General features: G+C 49.7%; 1 protein-coding gene across 3 annotated transcripts in view; it reads left to right on the forward strand.

Annotated features, from left to right (window-relative positions):
- The window catches only part of NACC2 (NACC family member 2), a 56,356-nt gene that overhangs the window by 15,752 nt on the left and 28,225 nt on the right, over nt 1-12,379 (forward strand). The window contains exon 1 of one of the 3 annotated variants that reach the window (XM_051636614.1): nt 3,798-3,818. The exons of the other annotated variants lie outside the window; for them this stretch is intronic. The gene's annotated coding sequence lies outside the window, so the exon portion shown is untranslated. Of the gene's footprint in view, nt 1-3,797; nt 3,819-12,379 lie in introns of those variants that run through there. 3 annotated transcript variants of the gene reach the window in all.

Here is a 12,379-nt window from a genome sequence, read left to right on the forward strand (position 1 = left end):
ACTTTAAAGCACGATTTTGTAATGATTTGGGTAAAAGGATTCTCTGTTTCCTGCTCGGCAGCTGGAGGGGCTGTGGGTCAGGTGAGGCTGTGGCTCATGTGCTGGGCAGTGCCTTCCTCTGGGAGCAGCTCCTGATCCTGAGCTGGTGCCTGGTCCAGGTGTGCTCCGGGAGGTGGGATCCTCGGAGACCCCAGGGACGGTGGAGGGGACCTGTTTGGTGGGTGCTGGTTAGTGGGTTTTGCTGGGAAAGGGTTTGCTTATATGCATCTTAAACAAACAACCAACCAAAACAAAACAACAAAAACCAAACCCCAAACATACCCCTCAGAAAAATCCAAAACAAACCAAAAAATAATCCCCCCAAAACTCTGCTCTCCTTGCTTCAGGAGGCGATGCTCGCTGCAGCCATGGGAACCCTCAGAGCTGTCCCTGTCCCCCAGCCCTGCCACGGTGTCACCCCCAGCCTGTGCCCCCTCCCCAGCTGTGGCTGTGCAGGGATCACTGGTGGTGCCAAGGAATGTGGGCACTGCTCTCCCTGCCCTGCCCGGCTGGAACTCCCCGGGTCCTGCCGCCGCTTCCCGTGCATCGGCGGGACGGGATTCATGGAAAAAATATGTGAACAGTAAACAGTGGGAGAAGTGGCGAAGGCAGCAAAGGGCTGTTTGCTCAGCCCTGCTTGGGCAGAGCCCTCCTCCCCTAGGAGAGAGAACAGCCAAGTCACAGGAGGGTTTATTCGGAGTTTGGAAGGTAAGAAATGGGTAACGAGGGGCATCGTTGCCAGAGGCTTTGTAGCTGTGTGAGTTTCTGTGCTTTTATGAAGTTCTGTTTGTGAAAGGTGCTGAATCTTAAATGGGAATTAAAGCTAAGTTAAAAAGAGAAAAAGTGATCCAAAAAGTTAGTTCATTTTGTCTAATAACATGTTAAGTGTTGAAGGCCAGGCTGGGTGGGGCCTGGAGCAACCTGCTCTGGTGGGGGGTGTCCCTGCCCATGGCAGGAGGCTGGAACTGGGTGGTCTTTTAAGCCCCCTTCCAACCCAAACCACACTGATTCTGTGTATGGAAACCTTTTGCGTGTTTGGGCTGCAGCAGCTCCCATGACTTTACAAATCCTTGTGTAATAGAACAAATCAGTTCACTCAGACTGGCATTCAGCAGCTCTTGGTTGAGGTGGTTCGTGTAGTTGTGGGTTTATGGCTTTCTATTTCTAAGGTCGTTTCATTTTTAAAAAACCCACATCAGAGAAAACAAAACAGTCTTATTGACAGGGAGCTGCTAAAGCATTTTGATTTGCAATTAAATGCACGTTAAATCTGCAATTCTTTTGCTGGCCCAAAGAATTTACACAGACACTCCCCCTTCGTTTGAGCTTTCAGACAGGTTCAGCTCATGCTTGTGCACAGTTTTCACATGCAAGTTACTTGGGTTTTAAGATCCGAGGCTATTTAATGATTTAAATCAATATTCTACCACAAGGAAGAATGAGATCAGTTTGAAAAAATGTAAAAATATTAAATTTTATCAGCAATGGAAGAGTCATGCCCGGTGCCCTGTCAGTCTGTTACATTATACGTGTTCACTACACTTAATTGCCTCTCTCAAGATTTTGAGCCTGGCTGATCTTGTCCTCTCCCACCCGACATGTGCTCACGGATCAGAGACAGAAAACAGGTTTTCATGGGTTTTTGCCCCATGCAGGTGTGCAGACAGGTTCACCCTCCCCTGCAAGGCCTGGCTTGCAGAGCTCCTACCCAGGCAAGTGGCATTTATAATTAAAGGCCTATTTACATGTAAAGAGCTGTTTTAAATGATCTTTCTCAGTGCTTTCTGCAGAGGGAGGGGGCTGAAAATGAAGCTGGTTTTCCCAGCTGACCTTGTGGCACTTGGACTTTTGCATTTCCTGCTGCCTTGGCTTGCAGACACGTGGACATGCCTGGACACGTGTGCACACACATGCACGTGGGGCTTCAGCCCAGCAGCTTGGCACCTCCATTATATCTGTTAATCCACCAGAGACTCTGCTCTGATGACAGTACCATGTGAGTAAGCAGAATACCCAAATTTCTGCACGATGGCTTGTGGTGATTTCCTAATTTCCTGAGTGAGCGTGGTCTCCTTGGGGTTTCATTCCTCTGCCAGAAAGTCTATTTGCTCATACAAAGTTCTTCATTGTAATAGGAAAAAAAATCAATTTGATTACTTTCATGTCAGCATGCATGTCTAATGGCTTAGAAGTTATTGCAGCCATAAAATATACAGTATCATTTCTCTCTCACTCTGAAATTTGACAGGATTAATATAGTCAGCATGAAATCTTAGTCATAAAGTCGACCATAAGTGATGGTAAAATTAGCTGCTGAAATCGTCTGCTTATGGAAAGCATCTTCTGTTTTTCCTTCTGGGAACAAATACTAAGGGGCTGGTATGTGGATGGGAGCAGGAGCTTCTGCATCCCAGGTTCCAACACAAATGTGGCCGTTCCATCCCATGCTCTTCTGATGAGTTTTATGGCCTTGGAGTTTCTGTGGGTTGTCCATGAGCTGGTTGGGTGGTGCTGGGGCCAGGTCTTGTGTCATGATGGGGGGTCCTGGCTCTCCTGCACCCCACCCTCCCCTGTGAGTCATTCCCTGGTTGAGCTGAAGTCAAGTACATCACAGGACCTGAAGGTATCTTGTATCTCCCCCTTCAGAGGTCAGAATTTGGGTTGGAGACTGGGGGGTTGTGGTGTGGCTCTTTGTTGGTGTGTGTCCTTCAGCAGTGGGTGATGTTTGCTTGCCCAGGGTGCAGTGAACCATCCACCAAGCCTTGTCGTGGTTGAAAAGCTGTTTTCTTGCCATGGGTCAGTGCTCCAGTGAGGTTGGAGGGAGGTGAGGGCCACGTGAGCTGAGCTCTGCCCACACTCTTCACCCATGAGTTTTAGTGGATGCTCTTCCTGCCTGTGTGTCTTTGTTGCCTTCTAGTTGGACACCCAGTGTCCTCCTGGCACCGTCCTGTTAGGAAGCAAGATGCTCACCTTCCAGGGTGGGAGAAACACCCTGTAGGAAGGTACTTTGCTCCGCGCTGGGATTGAGAAACCTCTGCTCAGAGGTGAGGTTGCTTCTCCCAGGTGCTGGCAGAGGAGCCCGGCAGATGGCCAGAGCAGCCACTCCTCCTGCTCATCCACCTCCAAAACTGCCCTTGGAAGTGGAGATGAAGTGCTGGGGTTGGGCAGGGAGATGTTTGCTGACATGTAATCCTTCACCAGCCCAGTCTTTGAATCACTTGTTAATGTTTTTCTTTAATGACATCTCATTTGGGCTGCATTGTGCAAGGTGCCCATTAGCTGTTTTTTCTGCTTAAGAAGCTGGTTCCAGAAAGAAGGAAGGAGCTGGGTGTTGGTGTCTTTGTTATCAACTTGAAAATTAGACCAATATAAGCCAGCTCCTCGCATCCAGCCATTGTTTGCCCACCCCATGAGGTCCAGGACCAGGGTTTTGTTGCCGGTCCTTGGCTTTGCAAGGAGAAATTCCTCCTGCCCCTTGAGCAAAGACATGCAGGGTTTTACTTCTCCAGGGGGGCTCAGGGGTCCCTCCCGTGCTATCCAGCTGCCTCCACCTCTGCTGGGAGCTGTTGTCCTGCTGGTTTCACATGTTCTGCCTCCCTTGGCAGCTCCCTGTGAAAAGTTAATATCTGGTCATTGGTTTTGGCTGCATCTCCAAGGCAACTTCATTCACACGGAGCTCCCGGTTCATACCGATCCGGACATGCCTGATGACTCCTAGATGACTAACTCCCGGCTCCTGTTACGCTGTCCCAGAAGAGCTGTTAACCCTTTCAGCCCAGGTAGGTGATGATACAGTAGGGACTGGGCAGGCAGAGCAGGTGGGTGCCATAAACACCCGCCAAACACTGACTTGCCCTGTTCCCCCTCCATCCTTTCTGCTTTGGTTTTTTGCTTCCCAGCCCCGAGAGCAATGAGCTCGTTACTGTTTCAGATCCTTTTCAGCACAGAAAGGTCTCAGACTGAGGTGGTTTCTCTTGGAATTATTATGCTTTGTTATCCTTTGGTTTGGGCAGAACGTTGCCTTTGGGATCTAAACTTGCTGAAAAATGTCATTTGAAAAAAGAACTTGGCTGCACAGTCTCAAAACACTCTGAAATGCAGCTGAAATTTAATTTTGCATTTTGTACGGGCTGAGGGGGGGGATTTTCCTCCCAGGGGCAGGTGAGGTGGTGAGATCTCCATGTTCCAGGGTGTGTTGAGGGTCAGGGAGCCCCGCGAGACAGAGCTGCTCCCTTGCTCGCGGGCCTGTTTGTCTGGGTTTGCAGCCCCCAGAGACACCTCTTAATTCTCACTAAAGGTGTAGGAAGGAGGAAAATGGGCCCAACTCTGGCTTTTTTGTTAGCTGTTTGTTTCTCCTGTGCAGTGCTGAGAGGTGCCACTGTATGAGGTGATGGGTCCCGTGGTGCTCGTGATTCCTGAGTGGAGTGAGTGGCTGGTCCCAAGCCCTGAGCTGAGGTTTGACCCTGGGGCCCTTCTTCCAGCCTGGGTCACCAGAAAGCATCTGACCCTGGGAAGGATGTGGCTGGGAGAGGGGCAGAGCTGGCTCACACCAGCACTGAGCAAAGTTCAGCCTGAGCTTGGTGAGCATCGCTCAGCTGTGGTGCTGCACCCTTCCATGGTGCTGGAATACTGGCATGATCCGTGTATCCCACGGGGATGTTGTGGCTCTGCTTTTCTTGAGGTGCTGGAGGTGACTCGGCCGGAGTGTGGGCACAGGTAGGAGAAGCTCCTGGTCACATCCCTGTCCTCCTTGCAGCTGAAGTGGGGCATTGCAGCAGGAGCCAAGGGTGACCGTAGCCCTGGGGATTGCCAGGGTGTGCAAACTTGAAACCCTGTTAATTTTTTAACACCTTCCGGGAGATCCGTTACGCTGGAACGTGAGGCAGAGGATGAAACACACTGTGGGAATATGACCCTGCTGTGGCTGAGCAGCCAGAGGGGGCTTCCATGGTGGGACACTGCCCACGAGTCCGTTAGAGAAGCAGCAGAAACATCACCCCAAGGACCAGGGTGCAGCTCACGGCTACCCCCGGCACCCCCTCTGGAACCCACCGTCCCACCACCAGCCCCCTCCTCCAGGTGCTGCTTTTCCTTCCTAGAGAAGAAAAACTGCTCTAGGACTGTTTGAAATGTAGCCACTATAACTCTTAAATTTTAATAATAGATTACCATTAGTATCAGCCTTATATAATGCACACCTCATTATTGCTTACTCAGAATAATTTCACAGCCTCCTTATAGAACCTTGGAACTTTATTTGCTGAGTATAAAATATGCAGAAATGCATGAATAGTTTTAAGACTTGGTAGCCTAAACTAACAGAGCCTGATTTTTTTATTTTTTTTTCTACACCATGATTGAAGTCAAATTAACATATTTACCTTCAGTGCTCCCAGGAGTAGCATTAAAAAATTCAAGAGGTGATTCGGAGTAGTCTCCGATTTACTGTGTTTAAAGCTGGATTTCATTTCTCAATAAAACCATGCAAACACTTGACTCCCTTTCAGCTTTGCAGCCTCTTCCCTCCCTGTGCAGCTCCTTGGACTTATCAACAGATGGTAGCTGTATTATTACTGCTGCGTTCCCAAAAGGAAGCTTTTTATTTCATTTTATTGGGTTTTCAGGATGGGGGAGAAAGCAGGGACAGAGAATAAGGGAGGGAATGAGTTATAACAAATATCACAGAAGTGTAGCTGCTATTTTAATCTGAAATAAGGGAAAGTATCGCGTGTGATTTTTATCTTGCTGCTTGTGAGCACTGGTTGGCTCTGTGTGTTGGTTACATCATTGTGCTTTGCCTCAGTTTACCTGTATGTGATAACTGTTTCCTAGGGCAAATAATGAAGCTTAATTTTTTATGTATGTTGACATCTTCCCAGGAAGAAAAGCCATGCAAAGGGCAGGGTAGGAAATGGAAACACTGGCTGTGTTGTCCAGCAGTTTCTTGATTCTTACCAACAATACCCAGGAGCTGTCCTGTGCTGTGATTTATTCCTACAGCTGTAGGATGCAGCTCCTGTAGCACCCAGTATTCCAGACCCCACAACAGCTTGGTTCAGGGCTGCAGATTCCTGTCCCAAAGCCCCAGGCTGCTCCACCATCACTTCCACTGTGGCTCCTCCAGGGAAGCACCATCTCTTAAGCAAATCAGTGCTGCAGGGAAAGCTCCCACCCTCTTGGTTTCCCTGACCAGGCAACAAATATTCCAGGGAGAGAGGGTCTGTATAAGGAGCCCTTTGCTCAGCTGGGGTGAGCCAGTATCCTCCAAGAGGGACAATTCTGCCTGAAAATTGTGTGTACCACAGACTAGAGATACTGCAGGAGGTTTTTGTTGTTTTGTGGGTTTGGTTTTTTTTCTGTGTCTGCTCCTAGATTAGGAAGTTGTTTCAGCAGATGTTGTTTCCTAAGAAAATGGGTTAATGCTTGGTGGTTAGAACTGTGTGGCAAAAAGGCTTATTTGTGTGAGGTTTTGGCTAATTGCCTTGCAAGTGTTGCAGGGCAGTTGCAGCAAATTTCCTGGGTTTCGCAATGGCCACGGTTCTGGTTTAACTGGCCAGAAAGATTTCCAACAAATACACAGATAACTGGAAAGACAGAGGCAAATCACTTGCCATGTTGCTGCAAAATCCTGAAGAACTTTGTGTCTGGGGGGAAAAGTCTCCAGGTGTCTGGGCAAGTAACTGAGGCTCGGGGCTGAGCAGGTCTCAGTTTTATCGTGTTGTAAGTGATGACAGGCAGGTGTTGCTCTGGGGAGGGCCGGAAGGAGGCCCTCTTAGAAATAAGAATTCCCTGTTTGTCATTCCCAGTCCATAGGAAATAGAAGGGGTTGGTGCATGGGGCAGGGAAGGCTGCAGGAGTGAAACCATCCTCTGTGCCCAGGGCAGGGATCTGGGGAGGTGGCAGGTCCCAGCTCTCACCTGGAAGCTCCTCAGCATGGAAATCCCTGGTGGGCCACATTCCCTTGTTTTTTTTCCAGGAAGGTGAGTGCCTGGTGCTGCAGGGGCTGCTCTCCTCTTGATCTGCCAGCACTGAGCTTCAGGGACTATGCTGCTGGGCTGGGGTTGCTCTTTGGGGTCACCCTGTCCTCAGGTGCTGCTCTCCAGCCCCTTTGGGACTGTTTTTCCATGCCTGCTCCTAGGTTGGCCCATGATGAAGGACCAAGGCTCGTTCTCTGGGTTCCCTGGTTTGGGGGTGAGTGCGGTGGCTGCCACCAGCTCATGGGCACTGATCCTGCCTGGGATGGGTGGAGGTGGGAGCTGCTCTGAGCAAGCAGGGCAAGAAGGAGTTTCAGTCTGCAGACAGTGAGGCCACCAGCTCAGTAAGAAAGGCAGATCATGTGTTGCTGTTTCGAAGAGCAAAGACAGAAGAAGCACAGAAAAAGACTTTTACTGTGTCTAAGAGCGCAATGGCGACTGAGCGGCAACTGGAAGGAAACCTTGGGCTCTCTCCCGGGCATCTCTGCCCTGCTCGTCCTCGGGTTGCTCCCAGGAAGGATGGCTCTGGCATCATCCTTCAGCCAGTCCTGCTGTCTTGTGCGGTGGAGAAAACCTGTTCCTGGGCCAGAGTCCCCAGAGCCACGTGCCGGCACAGCTGCGGCCAGGGGCTCGTGGCATCAGCCAGTGCTGCGTCCCCACCCTGCTGGTTAAATTGCTAATTAGATGCCATCCGAGCAGCAACATAAACCAGGGATAAATGGACTTGGCTTCATAAACTTAGTGCTTAAATATTTTCCCAGGCAGGGAAAAAAAAAACAACACATTTGCTTTCCATGCAAAACATATAAATCTTGGAAAAGTTCCCGAAGTTGCTTGTGTGCCTGCTCAGATCCCTGCCTGTGTAGAACAGAAGTGGTTATTTTCCTGCATAATTGTTTTTCTTTTTAAAAGGAAGCTGAAATGTTTGTTTGTGAGGAAGACATCTTAAGTGACTGCTGGGGATGAACAAGAATGAAGGGAGGGTCAGGTTTAATGATGATTGCTTCACTTTGTTTTATTCCTGGTGGAAATAAAACACCTTCTCAGCCCCTCCCTGCAAGGACTAACCACAAGTGTCGCTTTTACCGTTGTGTTTTGGGGCTGTTCCTGCTTGTTTTATGGGTTTTACTGAAGCAGGTATCTGCTTGCTAGTTTCTTTTTAAGCCTACCAAAATACAAGAGCTGTCACTGGAGTTTTATTTAATGCAGTGGAGTCTTTGGATAGTTAAAATTGCGGCTGCTCTATGAAACCCAGGCTCTCTCCTTCCTTCCCAACAGCCCTGGTGCAGGAGATGCTGCAGTTGGATGCTCTGTGACTATAGAAGTGTGGAGATGCAGAGCGTAGGTTTAATTTTGTGTAAAATCAGTGTTTCTCATGAAATCCCCAGGAGATGATGTGGAGACCCCTCGCTGTGGCTGGCACGAGGCACAGCTGGTGTTGGCATCGTCCTGTCCCCACTGTCACCCTGCAGCTAGGGGTGGGGACTGGGGATGGAGAAGAGGGGCTGTACTGGCTGTCCTGCCTGGAACAGGTCTGGTTTGGCATGAGGATGAGTGAGATGGGTTTATTGGTCTCCTTATTTGGTGGACTTATTTGAAGGGATCTCTAGAGGTCCCTTTCAACTCGTGACAATTCTGTGACTGTCAAAACAGGTTTATTGGGGATTTCTTGGAGCTGGGCTAAGGTGGGGTTGGGATGTGCCAGGCAGGGATTTGCCAAGGACAGTGGTGCACTGGAGGAGGCTTTCTAGCATGTTTATGGGCACCGTGAACACACGATTTGAAAGAAGCTGGAAAATAAAACCACACTGCAGTCTCCTGTGCAGGAAAAAAAAACAACAACCAAAAAACATATTCCAGCTGGAACGTGGGGAGCACATTCTGCATCCTTTGCTGTCATTAACAGCCACCGAGCGAGAGATGTTTAATTTGTTTGTGTTCTCCAACACCTTTCTGTTTCCTAACAGCAACCACCTCCCAGGTCTGGCCGGGAGGCAGTGGTGTCTGCAGAGCTCCCTGTAATCCAGGAGTGAATCAAAGCAACTTTTTACAAAACAAGATTCTCTCGCTGTTGCAAAAGAGCTTTGGGGAAATCTGGTTTTTGTGGTTAAGGATCTTACTCTGATGCACAAGGAAAATTATGTGTAGCTTTTATTTGGCCCAAAGGATTCTTACAACATTATCCGTATTTCCTTTAATTTGTGGGATTTCTAGTAAATGGGCTTAAAAATAGGTCTGGGCCAGATGCCAGGGTACATACAAACAGCAAAAAGGCTTTGCAGGCTGCGAGCAGCTCACTTTCACTTCTCCCTGGGCACGGGCGGGGGGACAGAGCAGCACTCACCTCTGCGGGTTCCATTTGGTGACATTTCTGGAATTCTTCGGAATTTGATATTGCAGAAAAGATCCTTTTAACTCCTTAAAAGAACCAGTGCAAAATTGTTGTTGAGCCAGACACGAGTCTGGGAAGGGAGCAGGATGAGCTGTAGTGCCCAGGGAGGATGAGAGCCTGGGGGGGGGGTGTTGGGGGGAACCCTCACACAGGTCCCTGGACCTGTTCACAGGGGGGACCCTGGAAACCCGGGTTATGAGCAGGAGCAGAACCAGAACATGGTGATGATACACGTGTTGTTTTTTTTCTTTCAGCTTTTCATTCTCAGAAGTCTCTTTAAGCCTTTTGTAAGACTGGAAAAAATCTCCTCAGGGAGAGGCTGGGGCTCAGAGCCGGGCACTGCCGGTGCCCTGCTCCCTTCAGGGATGTTTAGCTGGTTCTTTCTTCAAAATCATTCTTCGTTCAAGTTCCTGAAAACTGTATTTTCCCCTGGGGGCAGCCACCCACAAAAGCCTCTCATTAAGACGCAGTGGGTTGGTGCAGCTGGTGTCCCAGCAGCAAAGGGAAGGTAAGTGGGAATGGGTGCTGGCAGCCAGCCTGCCCGTGTCCCTCTGCTGGGCAAGGGCACCACCCAGCTTCCCAAAACCTGTGGGTTCTGCCCTGCTTCTGCAAAATTTAGTTAATTTGTTTGTAATTAAACGTTTTGGCATAAATCTGTAAAACCTTTGAGCTCTGCAGATGCTGTATCTCTCTGTTATGAGTAGCTTCTGGGGAGATGGGTGAAGAGGAGGAAGGTTTGGAATGTCCTGGGAGCAGCAGGAGTGTGTCAGGTCAGTGTGGGGAAGGGCAGGAGTGTGGCAGCAGGGCCAGGGTTGGGTCAGGGCTGCAGCAGGTCCTGTGGGTCATGGCCACAGGGAACCCTCCTTGCAGGGAGCAGCGTGGGGTGCAGGTTCACTAGGAATAAGGGATCCTGTCTGGGATGCGCCTGGAGGGCAGCCAGCTCCGTATCACCAAGCCTTCCCATTGGACAGCATCCCCAGCAGTTGAAGGGGGTGGCTGAGCCTTTTCCATGGGACCAGTGCTGGTGGTGGGAGCACTGCTGGGCAGCTCCCGGCTCCAAGGGCTCTTCTGCACTTGAGGAAAAAATCAGAGCAGGGAAAAACTCACAGAGCTACCTCGGCACAGTTCCTGTAGTTGAGGAACAGAAATCATCTGTTTCTTGTGGACAGGGAGCTGCTGAGTGCCAGCACCCTGAGACACCTCTTTTCACCCCAAGCCTCAGGGTTTAGTGGTTTCCAGCCCTGGAGCTGGCAGGCAATGCTGGAGCCCCAGCTCCAGCCAGCCCAGTGCTGGAGCAGAAGTTTAAATTCAAGCTGATTTTTCACATTTACCTCCTCTGCTGGAGATCAGCTTTCCTGGCTGGTCTGGAGGAAAAGGCTCCGGTTGTTTCTTCAGAGACCAAGGTGAAAGGAGCAGCTGCAGCCCCGCACGGTGGTAAATGCAGGGGGCTGGAGTGATGGGGTGGGGGGGCTGCTGCTGGGCTCCATCACCCCTGCTGGGGCTTGGACCTCTGAGCTCCCTTCCTGGAACAGTGTCACACAGACCCCCCCCCCCCCGTACACCCCTTTGATTTTTCTTTTTCAAAATAATTGGGTTTGTGCGTGTGGGTTGTTTTTTCTGTTGTTGTTGGTTGGCTTTTTTTTTTTTTAAGATTTTTAACCAAGAGAGAGCAAATTTAATACTTTCTGTGTCTTGGATGTGTTGTGATTTACATTTGAGTTTAGGCATAATTAGAAATGCAAGTAGAGCGCTTTGTGTTTTACCTCTGCTTCAACTATTTATGGCATGGTATGCAAATGAGGCAAGCTATGAATATTAAAGATTAGAGTATGTTACAAAGTATCCCTGTCTTTAATGAGTTCAGTAATGGGCACAGGCTTCACACACACTTTAATGGGGAGGTGGGTTGTGTTCTTGGGCCGTCTGGGTGGCTCTGCAGACATCAATGCCGTGGTTGGGGACACCCCAGGAGAGCACGGCTGTGCTGGGGACCCTGGCTGGGTGTTGGGGGGCTTGGAGGGGTGGGCACCTCCACCGTGTCCCTGCCAGGCTGTGGCTGGCGAGGGCTGGGTTTGGGTTACTGCACATAGCCTGTCTCAGCTCTCCTCTAGGTCAATCCGTTTCATCTGCTGCAGCGTGGTGGATGGATCTGAGAATATGAAAGTGCTCGTCGACCTTTCAAGGTGCTTTGCAGCACTGGGAGGGAATCTTAAACACGCTCCTGCCAAAATGGAGCTGCTGCCTGGAGCAGCAGAGACCCGAGAAATTAACGTTGCCTCTCCTCGCCAATCACACGTATTGACAGAGAATTATTTTGGGGTTTATTGACACATCCGAAGGCATTTGAGGGAACATCTTCTCTACTGGAGAGGGGTGCAGGGCTCTTTGCTTTAACCTTTTCTTGCCGTGGGAGTGCACAGCCCGGGTAGCACAGCTGAATCTCTAAACCAGCAAATGGTTTTATCCCTAAACCAGGATCACAGTTAGAAAAGAGTAAAGTGAGGGTGGGTTTGGGTGCTGCAGTCTCTTCAGGGCCTTCATCCATGGCAAGTCTGAAAAACAAACTTCTGCTTGAGCCCTGGGGTCCCCCTGGGATGCAGGGAAATGCTGGGGGGTGCAAGAGGTGGGGGAAAACCAGCCAGTTATGGAAAGCAACTGATTTAGTGCTGAGCAGGGCTTGGGGAGGGTGGGTGGTGGGGAGGGAGAATGAAGCGTGCCCCAGGGAGCGTGCTTTTCGGATTTGAGGTATTTAAATTACAAATTTTGATGAGGAAGATTGTCAGCAGTATTCAAAACAGTGCTTAAATTCTTTTGAAACACTGTCGAGCTGTGCTGTGGCTGTTGAAAAGTTTGGCACACAAGAACTTGGCCCAGAAGTTGCTGCTTGGTGGTTGTGTTTTTTTTTTTTTTCCTTTAAAACTCAATTCATCTGTATTCAAGTATCCCACATGCTTAAGAAAAAAAACCCACCAGG

The sequence above is a fragment of the Apus apus genome, chromosome 19 (assembly GCF_020740795.1).
Source record: "Apus apus isolate bApuApu2 chromosome 19, bApuApu2.pri.cur, whole genome shotgun sequence".
Taxonomy (NCBI): domain Eukaryota; kingdom Metazoa; phylum Chordata; class Aves; order Apodiformes; family Apodidae; genus Apus; species Apus apus.